The 9,426-nt window shown below is 45.9% G+C and overlaps 1 long non-coding RNA gene across 1 annotated transcript; it reads right to left on the bottom strand.

Moving 5' to 3' along the window:
• Window positions 1–5,161: 5,161 nt before the first annotated feature.
• On the bottom strand, window positions 5,162–6,573 carry LOC104998027. Its single transcript, XR_826399.1, has 3 exons — window positions 6,272–6,573; window positions 5,756–5,867; window positions 5,162–5,320 (listed from the first exon to the last, which is right to left on the bottom strand). It is a non-coding gene; the product is annotated as an uncharacterized LOC104998027 (long non-coding RNA).
• Window positions 6,574–9,426: the final 2,853 nt, after the last annotated feature.

Genomic DNA, 9,426 nt, shown 5'->3' with positions numbered 1-9,426 from the left:
CCAGTCTGCTGCTGCTGCTGCTAAGTCACTTCAGTCGTGTCCGACTCTGTGTGACCCCATAGACGGCAGCCCACCAGGCTCCCCTGTCCCTGGGATTCTCCAGGCAAGAACACTGGAGTGGGTTGCCATTGCCTTCTCCAATGCATGAAAGTGAAAAGTGAAAGTGAAGTTGCTCAGTCATGTCCGACTCTCAGTGACCGCATGGACTGCAACCTTCCAGGCTCCTCCATCCATGGGATTCTCCAGGCAAGAGTACTGGAGTGGGGTGCCATTGCCTTCTCCGTGACTCCAGTCTAGAGTTCAGTTATCTAAAAGACTAAAGACCAAAAAATGTTCCTTAAATTGGGGAAAATCTTTTTTTTTTTAAGTGGCTATTTTTAGAATGAAACTTTACAAAATGAAACTTTCAGGTTTCTGATACCATTTTGAGGCAGAATTGTCCAGAAAAGAAGCAAATTTTGTAAACCAATTCGCCCAATTCCTGTATTTTATGCTCTTTAAAGATAGTCTTTTGATAGCTGTAGTTATAAATGCATTGATTTGGTGTACTATAGGGTTGCTGGCACAATTGGAAAGGAATTACTAAAATAAAAACAAATCTAAATAGTTTGGAGTAAAAAGTAACTCTGTGAAGCAAAAAAAGAGGCTATTTTATGTCTGTTAGAATCAGATTTGGGACACTTTGATTTTACGTTTGGTATAATATCTACTGCATTTTTGACACCAACTGTTAAACAGTTATTTAAGGTAAAAGGAAACTTTATAATTTCAACACTACACTAATAAATGAAAACGAATACTCAAGGAGAGATGCAGAAAATTGTGGAAAGATAAACATGCTGGTTAAGAAGTGAACATGTTCCCTGTTAAGAGTAACATAGGACACTGGCCAACTGATCTAGGAAGGCAGGGCTGATTTTTCTGTGTTTAGTGACTTTGCAATGTAACCTGCTAGCTAAGAGCCCAACCTCTAGAGCCAATCCGTCTAGTTCCACATTCTAGCTCTTATCTAGATTGGTGGCCTCAGACAAGCTACTCAGTCTCTCTGTACCTCAGTTTCCTTATTCCCCAAATTGGGAAGCATAATAATGCTTTGTGAGTTAGATGTGAGGAGTAAGTTAGTTAATACAGAAACAGGGGGTTCCCAAGGCAATGGCACCCCACTGCAGTACTCTTGCCTGGAAAATCCCATGGACGGAGGAGCCCGGTAGGCTCCAGTCCATGGGGTCGCTAAGAGTCGGGCACGACTGAGCGACTTCACTTTCACTTTTCACTTTCATGCATTGGAGAAGGAAATGGCAACCCACTCCAGTATTCTTGCCTGGAGAATCCCAGGGACAGAGGAGCCTAGTGGGCTGCCGTCTATGGGGTCGTACAGAGTCAGACACGACTGAAGCGACTTAGCAGCAGCAGCAGCAGCAAGGAAATGGCAACCCACTCCAGTATTCTTGCCTGGAAAATCCCATGGATGGATGAGCGTGGTAGGCTGCAGTCCATGGGGTCACAAAGAGTCAGACACGACTGAGCGACTTCACTTCACTTCACTTCTGGTGGGCTGCTGCTGCTGCTAAGTCGCTTCAGTCGTGTTAGGATTAAGCGCTTCTACTGCAAAGATCTGGGTTCCAATAGCTGGTCAGGGAACCATGCCACATGCTACACACACCCAAAGTACACATAGCCAAAGTACAAAAAAAAATTTTTTTAATACAAAATTAACATATGTAAAGCGTTAGTACATGCTTTGCACATAGTAAGCAGATATATTGTTGTTTTAGTTACTCAGTCATGTCCAACACTGTGACCCCATGGACTGCAGTACACCAGGCTTCCCTGTTTTTCACCATCTCCCAGAGCTTGCCCAAACCCATGCCCATTGAGTCCGTGATGCCATCAGCCATCTCTTCCTCTGTTGTCCCCTTCTCCTCTTGCGTTCAGTCTTTTTTCAGCATCAGGGTCTTTTCCAATGAGTCAGTTCTCCATATCAGGTGGCCAAAGTATTGGAGCTTCAGCTTCAGCATCAGTCCTTCCAATGAATATTCAGGACTGATCTCCTTTAGGATAGACTGGTTGGATGTCCTTGCAGTCCAAGGGACTCTCAAGAGTCTTCTCCAACTGCTGCTACTACTGCTAAATCACTTCAGTCGTGTCTGACTATGTGTGACCCCATAGACAGCAGCCAACCAGGCTCCCCCATCCCTGGGGTTCTCCAGGCAAGAACACCGGAGTGGGTTGCCATTTCCTTCTCCAGTGCATGAAAGTGAAAAGTGAAAGTGAAGTCACTCAGTCGTGCCCGACTCTTAGCGACCCCATGGACTGCAGCCCACCAGGCTCCTCCATCCATGGGATTTTCCAGGCAAGAGTACTGGAGTGGGGTGCCATTGCCTTCTCCGGTCTTCTCCAACACCACCCTTCAAAAGCATCAATTCTTCAGCGCTCAGCCTTCTTTCTGGTCCAGTTCTTATATCCATACATGACTACTGGAAAACCATAGCTTTGACTATACAGAAGTAATGTCTCTGCTTTTTATTACACTGTCTAGGTTTGTCATAGCTTTTCTTTAGTATTTTATTTATTCAAAGTTAAAGTTACATTTCCTCTGCTAGTAAACACGTTTTAAGCTATCTTCCCTCATATTCAATTCAGGTACATTGATTAAGAACAATAATGTTGGCCTAAACGAAATGAAATTTCTATTTACTTGTTCAGTCACTGGGTTGCCTCTGACTCTTTGCAACCCCGTGGACTGCAGCATGCCAGGCTTCCGTGTCCTTCACTCTTGGAGTTTGCTCAAACTCAAGTTCATTGAGTCGATGATGCTATTCAACTATCTCATCCTCTCCTGTCCACTTCTCCTTTTTCCTTCAGTCTTTGCCAGCACCAGGGTCTTTTCCAGTGAGTTGGCTCCTCAAATTTGGTGGCCAAAGTATTGGAGCTTTAGCTTCAGCATCAGTTCTTTCAGTGAATATTTAGGGTTGATTTCCTATAGGATTGACTGGTTTGGTCTCCTTGCAGTCCAAGGGACAATCTACTATCTTCGTCTACTACAGTGCTGTTAATAGTATTAAAATATTTAAAGAAAGGGAATTCTCTAGCAATCCAGTGGTTAGGACTCTGTGCTTTTAGTGCCAGGGCCTGTTTGGGGAACTAGGGTCCTATACGCCATGCAATGAAACCCAGAAAAAGAAAAGATTTTTTACATATTAAAAGTATATAAAGAAAATTATGAAGTACTTTCCAACAATACTGATTGTCTTTAATGTTGATAGCAATAGTATACAGGTTATTTAGAAATTAAAGTACTGTTGTAGTCCAGCTTAAATTGGGAGATCTTGTGATGTGACTTTCTTGCTCAAACCAACCAAGGTAGCAGGTAATTTGCAACTGGAGGCTATCAATCTCTTTTCACACTGAAGTATATAGTTCAGAGAAGAACAGCCAAATAAGATCCTCAGTGTAGGGTCCCAGAGATACCAGTTTAAATTCTAAAGACTTACTTGCCATGGATCCTTGGGTAGGTTACTTGATCTTTCTCTGTTGATATATGCCAGTAGTATATTAAGAATAAGGAGGCTCTGTCACTGGGTGTACAGAGTATATGCAGTGCTGTCCTACAGAACTTTCTGTGATGATGGAAGTGTGCCAAGTCTGCCCTATCCAATATAGTCACTAGCCACAATAGAGCTGTTAAGCCTAGAGTAACTGAATCATTTATTACTTTTAATTCAGTTAAACTTAAATAGCCTCATGTGGCTACTGCCTTTAGAATTGGACAGTGCATGAGTAGTAAGGGAAGAAATGACCGACTCAATGGACATGAGTTTGAGCAAGCTCCGGGAGATGGTGAAGGACGGAAGCCTGGGGTGCTGCAGGCCTTGGGGTCGCAAAGAGTTGGACACAACTGAGCAACTGAAAAACAGCAGTTTCTGGATACAGCATCTACATTGGGATTCTTTGATGAACCAAAGCTTTTTCAAAGTGGAAGAGTGTGGATGACGAGAAAGGCATTGGGGGTTTGTGTGTTTGCTTTGCTTCTGATAACAACACTGTTGCTCAACCACCCAGCCCTGTTTTCTATAATATGCCCTTGAATTTAGCCTTTATCAGTCACCAACATTAAAAGTGTGATGGGAGTACTGAAAAGTCCAAAAGTCTGGAGAATTGGCTTAGATTTCCGACCACCAGCACTCCAGCAGGTTATGGTCTTCCTTTCCATTTCTTGTGCAAGACACAAAGACCTGGGCTGTGTGTGTATGTTATTGGCTTAACTAGCATTAGTCCACTGCCCTGTGGATATCCACCGTGTCTCCCAGTCTACTCATTCTATGAGCAAATTGCTCTTGAGTTGTCACTGAAATTTAAACAAAGTCGTGGCTTTTTTCTCTTAACCTACCAAGATGTGGAGTCATTGATTTTCACATTACAATTGAGAATGCTGAATGTGAATTTATTTTTTTTCCAAGTCTATATTTGCAAAACATTTTTACAGTCTGTGTCTTTTCCCTTATCCTGTGTACTCGCCACGTCTCCTAGTTCTCTCCTGCACAGTCATGTTTGTTGTGCAATAATTGTCCTCTTTGCTTATTATTTAGGTCCAGCCTTGGTAAAATGATTTTGGGGATTGTTTTCTTTACAGATCATGACTATGAGTCTAGCTTTTGTCTACTGATACTTAGCTGGCAGGCTGAGACTAAAAATATTTTTATTGTTGTTTCCAGATAATTTTTTTAGTAAAATTATAAAGATGAGATAATATAAAATGAAACAGTCAGGAAGATGAACATCTACCCAGTCCCTCAAAGTCAGATTATAAGCAGAGAAGAAACACTTCTACCTTTTGGTTTTCTCTGGAGATTTCGTTTGTGGGTTTTTGTGAAGCTTATTTGCAGCTTCCCTGGTGGCTCAGTGGTAAAGTCGCCTGCCAATGCAGGAGATGCGGGTTCCATCCCTGGGTGAGGAAGATCCCCTGGAGGAGGGCATGGCAACCCGCTCCAGTATTCTTGCCTGAAGAATCCTATGGACAGAGGAGCCTGGCGGGCTACAGTCCATGAAACTGCAGAAAGTCCAACGTAACTTAGAGACTAAACAACAATTTGCAGATTATTTGTATTTTAAGGAAAACTATTTAGAAGACTGTGACAAGTAAAATGGAACTGAGTTAGACTGAGAAGTTATGAGAAGGTATTTGTTTAATTTTCCTGTTTCCCAAGATCATGGAAGGTGAAGGTCAGCCGGGCTGCCTCCATGTCCACCGCTCTCACCCTGTCCCGCCCACTGGAAGCAGCAAGGTCAGTGATGCCTTCTCTTTACGTGTCGTCTCACCCTGAGGAGAGGAGCGAAGTGATGGGGAATTGTTAACACTGTGTCCCCCATCCTTGCGTTGCCCTCCCCACTCCCACCCCCAGCAAAAGCAGCAGGTCCTATGATCAGCAGGGTTAGTTCTGAAATCTCCCCAGTCCCCTCCCCACTTGACCAGAGAAGTAGATGAAAAGCCTACTGGAGAAGCGCTAGTTGGAGAGGGGGCTTTGCTGGGTGATCCTGACAATGTCAGGCCCTGAACTGGGGTGGGAAATGCAAAAATCTGACAGAACGCTCAAGCAACTTGTAGACGCATTTGACAGAAAAGGCCTATTTTTAGAAAATGTGGAGAGGCCATTATAAAAGCGGTAGAGAGAGCACAAAAAATGCAGTTCTGAAATTCTAGTAGCACCCTCCCTTACATGTAACAGGGCAGGCTCTTAGGTAATTAGAAACTGACCTTCATCTGGCATTTTCTCCTATTCTAGCACTTGGAATGCAGTGTCCCTTCCTCCTCAGGGAGCCTCTTTTTGACGTCATCAGAGACAATTGGGTACCTGCTACTTGGAATTCTGCCAGAGGAATAAAAGAACCCTTAGAACAAAGATACACCCCTAAAGTGTGAAGTTAATATTTAGCCTCGAGGAGACAGGAGCTTATACTCAGAATTAATAACTGTCTCCTGTTGCAGAAACTACTGCTGCTTCTGGCCAAGCGGATGGAGGACATGAACCCTTGAATAGCACATTTTTCAAGGTATCGGCATTAGGGAGAAATGACTGTAATCGCAGAATCACTTAAGCAAGATCAGCTCTATCCTACTTAGCAGTTACAGTGTCCCCTGGGGATGCTCCCGAGCGTATTAGCCCTGCCTTGAATTGTCTCTCAGGGAGTGAGTGCGTCTGGAATCTCCTTGAGGGCCCTTTGCACAGGAGAGGGCTCATGGCTCTTGGTGTCTGTCCCAAGCCCCGTCTACCTCTGCCGTCTCTCACACCGACCAGGTTAGCTGATGGAAAGCACTTTTTCTTTGGTCCTGAGCTCCAAGGTAACTCAGCTGGTATCACAGGGCCCTGCAGCTCAGTCAGCAACATTTGTCCATTTGTCTGAGCTGGAGTTCGTGAACTCAGATTTCCCAATCTATGCAAAAGACACAGCCAACAAAGACACAAACCGTTTTGGAAATGGGGCCTTTTACATATTCACCAGATGTTGATTGAACACATACAGGGCAGCAGGAACTGGGAATACAATCATGGACAACCTCCCTGGGTTCACAGCCACGCCACTCCTTTCTGCACAGACCGTGGGAGGGAGGCAGCGGGAAACCCACTCTGGCCTTGATTGTGTTGGATGGGCCTGCGCTTCCTCGGTGGTCAGTCATTTTCTCCAGTGCAGGGGGAGAGGAAGTGTTCAGACACGACCATCCAGGTCAGAGTCACTGCTATTTCCTGTGTGGACTTTGAGAAAGCTCGCTCAGCCTGAGCGTCTTCTCCTTGGCATCTAACCATCTTCCAAGTTCACTAAGCCTTTCCTTACATCCCAACTAAGCCTCTCACGGCAGTCTTAACCTCCTGCTTCAGTTCTCCTTTTTGGAAGGGATGAAAAGCTCCCCAAAACCTTGGTCATGGGAAAAAAACTTTAATCAAAATGCATTCTCCCTGACCTCAACTACACCACTTTGAAAACCCATCCGCCCCTCCAGACCCAGCAGAAATCCCAGCCCTGATTCCTCCAGCCAGACCTGGTGCTCTCTCTGCCTCCCATTTGTGACCAGGATCAAACCCAGTCTCGTGTATGTTCTCCTGCCTGACCCTTGGGGCTGGCATGAACGTGACCAAATGGTGACTAAAGTTACCATGTCCCGTTAATGGGAACACACAGCTCTCTCCACTGTTCCATGCCCCACATCAGCCCCCTGGCTATCCTGTGTCTGTTGACTCTCATAACATCTCTTTGAGCCGTGGCTTCTTCATCTGTGAAATGGGATTAATACTTACCAGTTGAAGAGTTATGAAGACTAATGGTAATAAATAATACAGGGACAAAACCAGCTGCTGGAAGGCCCACCAAATATTGGTTGGCTTCTGCATTTATGATGGAGTGGCTGGTGTTGCCTGACGGCCTTGAGAATACCAGGGAAAGAAATGTCAGTCTTATAAAAACGGGTTTCAAAACATTCTGCCTTAAAGATGATGAGGACTTAAAGGGACTAAAATTTCTCAGACTCAAGATGAATTTATGCTTTTCATGTGGGCGGACTTGAAGACATTTACACCTGTCAGGCTTCTCTATCAACACAAACCTTGAGCCCCTGGGGAAGGGAAAAAATTGGAGACATGTCTCCAGCTTCTCTGTCATTCAGACTTATTTAGCAATTGCAAAATAAATGGGCTTATATCCAGATTTAGTCCTTCCCAACCAACTATTGGGCATAAGCCCCATAATTCACCAGATACTTCCCACCCGACCCAGACTTCCCTACTCACAAGGTTTTCGAGAGTTAATCATCACCCACAAACATGCAACATGAAGCTAGGAGATTTATGGATAAAAAGCAGGAAGATGTTTAGGTTGGGTATAAAGAAGAACTTGATGAACTGTGAAAATAATTAAATACTAAAGAAAGCGTTTGGACTATCCTGTCCAGCCAACAGCCTCATTGGAGGCAGGGTGATGGACTGTCTGAAATCTTGGTCCCACTCCATCAGCGGGATCTCTTACAAGTGGCAGACTCCTGGGGGGTGTGAAGGTTCTGCCTGGGGGACCTGGGGTGTGGCCCAACTCCCCACCAGCACATGCCCTCCGGACAGAGGGCTCAGGCGTGGCTGCAGATATAAATAACCCTCTCATGACTCTTTCTGTCCTTTGAGCAAATGCCTCTGGCCACTGTCCAGCATGGGATCAAGGGAACAGAACAGGAGAAGCGAGAGGAAGTTGGGGGAGAGGATGGGGATGGGGTGGGCTTGACAGCGGAGAGGAGAGGGATGGTAAAGAGGTTCTGTTTTCTCTCACCTCCTAAGTGTGTCTGTGTGTGTTCGTGTGAGATGTGTGTCCAGAAGGGAAGAGAAGAGGGGAGACTGTGCTTCACAGTGTTCCCTCCCTCATATTTCCATTACTGTCCTAGTTCACAGCCTCCTTGAATCTTCCTGGAATATCACTTTCACTTCCTGTTTTTCCTGCTGCTACGGTCTGCCTCCTCTGAGTCATCCTTACTTCCCACTGCTTCCCAGTTCACCCATCTGCTCCAAAATCTTTATTCCCATTGGCTTCCCTAAATAGCCCAGATTCTTCGGGCTTTGTGCTCAGTCTCTAAGTTGTGTCCGACTCTTTGCAAACCCATGGACTGTAGCCCACCAGGCTCCTCTGTCCATGGGATTCTCCAGGCAAGAATTCTGGAGTGGGTTGCCATTTCCTTCTCCAGGGGATCTTCTCCACCCTGGGATCGAACCCACATCTTTTTCTTAGCAGGCAGATTTTTTACCACTGAGCCACCAGGGAAGCCCCTCAATATATCTGAAAAGACTGTCCATGGTGAGACCCTAGCCAGGCAGCCAGGCCTCACCTCTTGCCACACTTCCATGTATGTCCCGGCCTGTAATAAAATTAGCTTCCTGGGCCTCCATGAGCTCAGTTTGCACAGTCTCACCATCATGACTGTTCATACTTTCCCACCACCTGAATACCCTTCTGCTTCACTGACACCCCTGTCCGTCCCTGAGTGTGCTGGCTCTCTAGCCAGGCACAGGTCTCCCCTATGTCCTGTATCATGTTCAGCCTTGTGGGGAGCAGTTAGGCTGCCTGGCCCTCGGGGCTGGCATAAAGGTGGACAGATAGGGGCCAATGTGACCGTGCCCTACTGATGAGGACGACAGCTCCCTTCACAGTCCCACCCCTCGTGACTACCCTCCAGCCTCCAGCCCTGGTTCACACCCCTGCATGGGGCAATCCTGACTACTCTGCCTGCTGACTCAGTGTTCACCCCAGAGACAAGGCGTGTAGGCAAGCGCAGTGTCAAGGCAGGAACACAACCCACTGGCATTGCAGGGGCCTGGTAGGGGCTTGGAGTGCAGCTCAGGCTCTGATCTGAGGCAGGGGGATGGAACCAGAGCCTAGACTCACTAGAAAGAAAAT

Source organism: Bison bison, unplaced genomic scaffold, assembly GCF_000754665.1.
Source record: "Bison bison bison isolate TAMUID 2011002044 unplaced genomic scaffold, Bison_UMD1.0 scf7180017864322, whole genome shotgun sequence".
Classification (NCBI taxonomy): domain Eukaryota; kingdom Metazoa; phylum Chordata; class Mammalia; order Artiodactyla; family Bovidae; genus Bison; species Bison bison.
Note: the sequence above shows the minus strand (reverse complement) of the source record. Positions and strands in the feature narration are given on the sequence as shown.